Below are 7,298 nucleotides of genomic sequence, written 5' to 3'. Positions count from 1 at the left end.
CTCCCACCCCGCAGTCCTGGCCACAGTCCTGGGCAGCCCTGCTGTTGCTCGCATCCCCATTACTGAACAGAGCAGGGAGGTTCCAAGGAGACAGTGTCCTCCAGAGAGGTGCGTCCCTGTCCCGCCACCTCCCCAGGGCTGAGGGCTCTGACAGCTCACCCCAACCGTGATGACGCCTGACAGGAGTGGCGTCTGTCAGCCCTGGGAGATCCGATGTCACCTGTGATTAATCCTGAAGCCCAAGCCAAGCAAGCGCCTGATTAGTGGAGGGTCTTGGAGCAGCTGCCCACAGACGCCCTGGGTTCTGGCAGCTGCTAGAGAAGAAGCAAGTTTTCCCTCGTCTTCCCAGGGTCTGCACTCCCCCTTTCCCTCTCCCTCCCTGGCTTTTCTTCCCAAGAGAGAACTATTCCTCCCTCCAAATCCCACAACCACAGTTCCCCCCACCCCACCCCCAAGCTGAGCTGGCCTTAGCAACTGCCGCCATGTCAGAAACCATAAGGAACGCCACCTTGGGGAAATTACAGAGCGTGTGTGCTGCAGCGTGGCCCTGCACGGACCCCTGGCAAGCTGGAGGCCCAGGGTGTAATTCACAATGAAGGAAACTCTTCTGGGGTCAGTAATATAGTTTGCTGGATTGTGAGGGCAGGTGAGGTAGGTAATGGGGGATTAAACCCAGAGACATCATTCCACCTCTGAGCTCCAGCCTCAGACCTTTCTTAATTTTTTGTTTTGGTGGTACTGGGGATTGAACACTTCTATCTCCGGGCTACACTCCCAGACCTGTTTGTTTGTTTGTTTGGTTTGGTTTGTTTTTTAACAGGGTCTCTTAAACCAGCGAGGCTGGCTTCAAACCTGCACTATCCTCCTGTCTGCCTCCCAAGCGCGGAGATTACAAGCGTACGCCACCATGCCCGGCTAATTTTTTGTTTTGAAGCAGTGTCTTGCTAGATTGCTGAGAATCTCATTAAATTGCTGGCCTTGGCCTCCAGCCTGCGATCCTCCTGTCTCAGCCTTTCAAGTGCTAGAATTACAGGCATGTGCCACCATGACTGGCTTGTTCTACTGTCTTTGAATGAGGCAGCTTTGAATTTATTAAATTCATAGCTGATTGGAACATCTGGACTCTGCAGAGCCCTGTGAAGGTCTTCCACAGAGGGCCCTAATTTACCCCAAGGCCACTATCTGCCCTTTTCTATACCCCTGGAGAGGTCAGAAGCTGTGGTCAGTGGCCTACCCAGCCATCCACCCCACTGGACAGAACAGAAGCCCTGAATGGCTCCTGGTGTCCCCTGGAGAGACGCACACCTCAGGATTCCATTTCCTGGGCTTCTCTCCCAAAGCGGGGTATCCCTTTCACACTTGGATGGGTCCCTTTTTCTCTGATTCTGCTCTCCCTGCTCTGCTCCAGCCTGATTATCTTTCCCTTTGCAGATCTCACCATCTCAACTCCAGTTCCAGCAGGAAACTGGCTTGAGGAAGGACAAAACCCAGACAGAAAGTGCAACTGGCCGACCTCAAGGAGAGTTTAGCAATTCCTGTTCATTGAGCACCTACTACAAACCAGGTACTCTGTGTGTATTGTCTTTTATATTCAAAAAATAGAAAGTGGGGGCTACCTGAGACTTGGCAAGGATGGCGAGGGGGGAAGGGAGGAAGTTCCGACACCAGTCCTAGTTGGGTGGACAATCCGAGAAATGCCCGGTGTGCCTGGGATACAAGTGTGCCCAGACTGAGGGAGGCTGGCAGAAGGTTAAGTCACATGGGCCAAGATCAAGAGTTTGAAATGTATTGTAACAGCAAGAAGGAGCCACCAGATAAAGGTTCTGACTGAATGAGCCAGGGAGGGAGCCCAGTATCTGTCATGAAACTGGTGCACGGGGAGGCGGTCTCCTTGCCCTGTGCTTCCCGAGTAACTGTGAGCAAAGCAGCCCTGTCCATGCAGCCGCCCGGAGCCTTGAACTTGCTTTTTAGTTGTTTGTAGAGAGCAGAGAGAGAACATGCTAGAATTTGACTGAGACTGGAAGTCACACCCTGCTGGGGGCCAGGGCAGAGCAGCCTCCACCCCGACTGAGACCGAGGTTAGAGTCAGCCATCCAGCCCAGGCGGCTGTTATAATTCAGGGCCTGAGTGCCAAAGAATGTTTCTCTAGGCAAATTGTTTTCAAAGAAACTGTCCAGTGCTTGAAACACGCCACTGGGGTGGTCCCAGTGAGGAGGCCAGGTAGTCGGCTGAGTTACAATTGCAGTGTTTGGAAGAGAAAATACCTTTGAAATTGGGCCTGAGATGTTTTGTTCTCTTTTGAGTCTACTTCTATTATTTATGCTTTTTGTCCATGAAACCGTTTGCACATTTAGAAAATTCACATGGAGCTGGGCATGGTGGTGCACGCTTGTAATTCCAGTACTTGGGAGGCTGAGACGGGAGGATCCGGGTTCACAGCAGTGAAGCCCTCCAAAACTTAGAGAGACCCTGTTTCAAAATAAAGAATAAAATCTCAAGTTGGCGTGTAGCTCAGAGGTAGACTGCCCCTGGGATTCAATCCCCAGCACCACAAAAAATATAAATAATAAATGAATAAATAATAAATAAATAAATATAAAAATACATATGAGCCAAGCACAGTGGTGCGCGTCTGCAATTCCAGCACTTGGGAGGTTGAAGCATGAGAATTGTAGGTTTGAGGCCAGGTCTCAGCAGCTTAGTGAGACCCTGAGCAACTTAGCAAGACCATGTTTCAATGTAAAAATAAATAGGGCTGGGCCTGCAGCTCAGAGGTAGGACGCACTTGGTTTCCATCTCCAGTGTGAAAAGTCAAATACATATGATTTGGTCCTACCTAGTGGCACACTCCTGTGATCCCAGTACTTAGGAGGCTGAGATGAAGGAGTCACAGGTTCGAGGCCAGCCTTGGGTGCCGCTCTCACACTGCACTGTGGCTATTAGTGTAGGTGGCCAACACCTACCCCGAGCTCTGAGCGTCTCAAGGGCCGAGGACTATGTGAGAGGCATCTCCGTGCCCTCTGTGCCCAGGCTGGCACTGGCCGGTCACGCGTGATCAGCTCCGCTCAGCACAATGGCTCCGTGCGGCCATGCCTCTGAGGCAGGAGGGTCCTTTTCATTTCTCTTTTGCAAAGAAGGTTTTATTCTAGTCATTTCCTCCTTTGCTGGCACTGCCAAGGTGGCCACACTGCACCCACAGTGCCAGGGGAGTGGCCCTGGGCGTCCCATACCTGTGGCTTCACACATGCCAACTCCGGCCACCCTGTCCATGAAGGGCAGAAGCAAAGCTTCCTGGGCACGCAGCTGTGGACCCCCAGCAGACGCGAGCTCTTAGCACCTGACTTTCCGTTCTCTCCTGCACACAGGACACTGGGCTCATCTTTGCACAAATGAGATACATTTATGAGATGAGGTTTGGGGTTGCAGATGGCAGGAGCCCCGGTGCTCCCTGGAATGAAGGCAGAGGGCACTAGCTATCTTCTGGGTGCTGGAGTCCTGAGCGGCAGGGAAGGCATCCCGGGTTGATTAGGCCAATGGCCTGGAAGGACCATCCTAAAGGACACTGGTCTCTCCTCTTTGCTCGGCCCTCCCTCCAGTCCTTGAGTCACAAGCTGAATACAGTGACTCCGAGCATTGCACTGACATCCAAAGCTTGATGGCAGTGTGTCTTTCTGGTACTTGCATCCAAGATCAAGGAAAACCACCAGGGTCACCCCCTGGCAAACCCGCCTGCAGGTTGCACGGGCCATGAAGTTTGAGTGCTTATTTCTAAACCATTGGTAGAGACCGCACGAGATCGACACGCAGCTCAGAAGATGCCCGGCCTCCCCGGAGCATGAGGTGCCCGATTCCTGGGAAACAAGCTGGGGTTGTGTTAGCAGGAAGAGCCAGGGTGTGGTGTGGATAAAGGACAGCAGGGTCTGTGGAATCTGTGGAATCAGTCTCGCGATGTCAACTCTTCAAAAAGAATAAAGGTAAGTACGTTTTTCCTTTGTGAATGAAAATGCTTGTCCCCCTGCTCACGATCAAAGTGAGCCATTGTCCCTGCAAAGTTCTGCGATGTGGGATGGCAGGCTCCCAAGTGACATGGGTGGTGCCAGGTAATCGCAGACGGGCTCACAAGACACTGAAGGTCGTATGTTAAATGAAATAAGCCAGCCGCAGAAAGACAAGTGTGGCAGGATCTCAGGCACAGGAGGAATCCAAAAGAGATGGTCTCAGAATAGAGGCTGGTTACCAGACACCCAGAGAGTAGAGAGGAGGAAGGGAAGGAGGGGAAATGTTGGTCGAGGGTGCGTGCACACCTGTAATCCTGTTCCTCGGGAGACTGAGATGAGACAATCGCAGGTTCAAGGCCAGCCTCAGCAACTTAGCGAGACCCCCTCAGCAATTTAGTGAGGCTCTGTTTCAAAATAAAAACGGCTGGGGGTGTAGCAGAGGGTAGAATGCCCCTGAATTCAATTCCTAGCACCTCAAGAAAAAAAGGCTGGGGGGGTGGTGCTATGGCCGAGGTTCATGGGGATGGGGCTGAGTTATGCATCCGGGGAGGTGACACCGTTTCCTGCTGCTCGTGGGAACGTGTTAGGAACCAGCTGCCTTTGCCCCCTCACCCCTTTTCTGCCCCCTTAGCCTCGACCTCCTTGTGTCTCTGCTTTCCCAGGACCCAGCTGGCGTCTGTGGCTTCCCACACACACCCACCCCCCGGCCTCTCTTTGGCCCCATATGAAGGGTTCGGGTCCAGAATTTGGCTGTTGCTACCCAGCCTGTGGCTGGTCCCCCTTGAACCAGAGCCTGGCCAGGGCGCTGACTTGGCACCAGCAAGACTGTGGCTCTCGAGAGGAAGTGGTGTGGAGGCGGGCACTAGATATCCACCCACTGTGCCAGACTCAGCTTCTGTCTTCAGAAGCTTTTCTTTTCCATTTTTCAAACTATAGATGAAATTTATAGATAGGCTTTTTTTGTAAAGTACGGAAAGAGTGTTGACCACTAACCTCTGAACTGATTGCTCTTCCCAGATAGAACCACTGCAATCTGATCCTTCCACATCACTCTGAGTCTCTGTGCGCTCTCTTTCTCTCTTTCTCTCTCTCTCTCTCTCTCTCTCTCTCTCTCTCTCTCTCTCTCTCTCTCTCTCTCTCTCTCTCTCTTCCCTCTCTCTCTCGCTCTCTCGCTCTCCCGCTCTCCCGCTCTCTCGCTCTCTCGCTGTCTCACACACACACATACACACACACGCATAGTCTGGCTTTGTGTTAGATAACAATTTATTTCATATTGTATATATTCTAAAATTTGCTTTTAAAATATGTGTGTGTGTTGAGGATGTTTTCATATCACCATATCCAGTGTGTGTGTGTGTGTGTGTGTGTGTGTGTGTGTGTGTGTGTGTGTGTGTGTTACTGAGAATTTAACCCAGGGGCATTCTACCCTAAGTTACACCCCCAGACCTATTATATTTTAAATATAATAAACAGAATCTTACTACGTTGCTGAGGCATCACATCCTTATTTATTTATTTACTTATTTACTTATTTGTTTATTTATTTGCAGTACTGGGGATGGAACCCAGGAGCATTCTACCTCCGAGCTACACGCCCAGCCCTATTTTTCACTATTTTTATTTTTTTGAAATAGGGTCTCGCTGAGTTGTGAAGGCCCTAGCTAAGTATCTGAGGCTGTCTATGAACCACAGATCCTCCGGTCTCCACCTCCCAAATGCTGGGATTACAAGTTTACGCCATCACACGCAGCCGGCACCACACCCTTTTAAAATGCTCTTTAGGAGCTGGGCGTGGTGACACACCTATAATCCCAATACTTGGGAGGCTGAGACAGGAGGATCACAGGTTCACAGCCAGCCTCAGCAACTTAGCAAGACCCTCCACTAGTTAGCAAGACCCTATTTCAAAATAAAGAATGAAATAGGTTCAGGGAGTCTAGCTCAGAGGCAGAACACTTCTAGGTTAAATCCCTAGTAAAATAAGCAAATAAATAAATCGTGCTATATAGGAAGCTGGGTGTGATGGTGATGCACTCCTATAATACCGGTACTAGGGAGGCTGAGACAGGGAGATCGCAGGTTCAAGACCAGTGCACAGTAACTTAGCAAGACACTGTTTCAAAATATAATAGAGATAGGGTTATAGCTCAGAGTTAAAATGTGGAGAAGGAGGAAAGTAGTGACTGTATAGAACAAAAGGATCAGAAATGTCTACTGAGGAACTATCATTTTTACAAACAGCCCTAAGTGTTCAGATGAAAAACTGGGGGGATTAAAATTTAAAAATGTGGGACTGAGCCGGGCGTGGTGGCGCACGCTTGTAATCCCAGCGCTTGGGAGGCTGAGACAGGAGGATCACACAGGTTCGAAGCCAGCCTCAGCTACTTAGTGAGGCTCTCAGCAACTCAGTGAGACCCTATTTCCAAATAAAATATTTTTTAAAAGGTCTGGGAGTATAGCCCAGAGGTAGAAAGCCTCTGGGTTCCACCCCAGTACCACCAAAAAAAAAAAAAAGGGGGGGGGGGACTGGCTAAATAATTATATGTTCTTGTAATGGCATAATAATAGCAATAAAAACCAAAACAATCACAATCCAAAGGCCATCAGGTTGGATATTTAAAAAACAAGCTCATCCATATGCTTTCTGGAATGGACATGCTTGAGAATCAAAGATGTAAAGAGACTCAATATAAAAGAGCAGAAAGATAATATATCACGCTGGCAACAACCAAAAGAGAGTTATAATGGCTACACCAAATTAGTCTTTAAAACAAAAATATTACCAGAGATAGAAAAGAAGATTTTATAATGATAAAAGGGTCGTCCACCAGGGAGATATCACAGTTAGAAGCTTATAGGCACCTAACCAAATCCCAAACACATGAAGCAAAGACAGAATTGGAAGGAAGAAGATCCGATTCAGCAATAACAGATGGACACTTTTTTACCATATATTCAACAAAGGGTAACACAACTAAGCAGAAGACCAAGAAATAGGAGATTTGAAAACAACTATAACAGAGTGAGCATGGTGGCACACGCTTGTAATCCCCGTGCTTGGGAGGCTGAGACAGGAGGATCACGCAGGTTCAAAGCCAGCCTCAGCTACTCAGTGAGGCTCTCAGCAACTTAGTGAGACCCTGTTTCCAAATAAAATATAAAATAGGTCTGGGAGTGTAGCCCAGAGGTAGAAAGCCCCTGGGTTCCACCCCCAATACCACAAAAAAAAAAACTTCACAAAATAAAGAATGAAAAATAGGGCTGGGGGTGTAGCTTGGAAGTAGAGTGCACCTGGGTTCC

The sequence above is a fragment of the Muscardinus avellanarius genome (assembly GCF_963383645.1).
Source record: "Muscardinus avellanarius genome assembly, chromosome: 10".
In the NCBI taxonomy this organism is placed as follows: domain Eukaryota; kingdom Metazoa; phylum Chordata; class Mammalia; order Rodentia; family Gliridae; genus Muscardinus; species Muscardinus avellanarius.
This window is presented reverse-complemented; position numbering follows the sequence as displayed.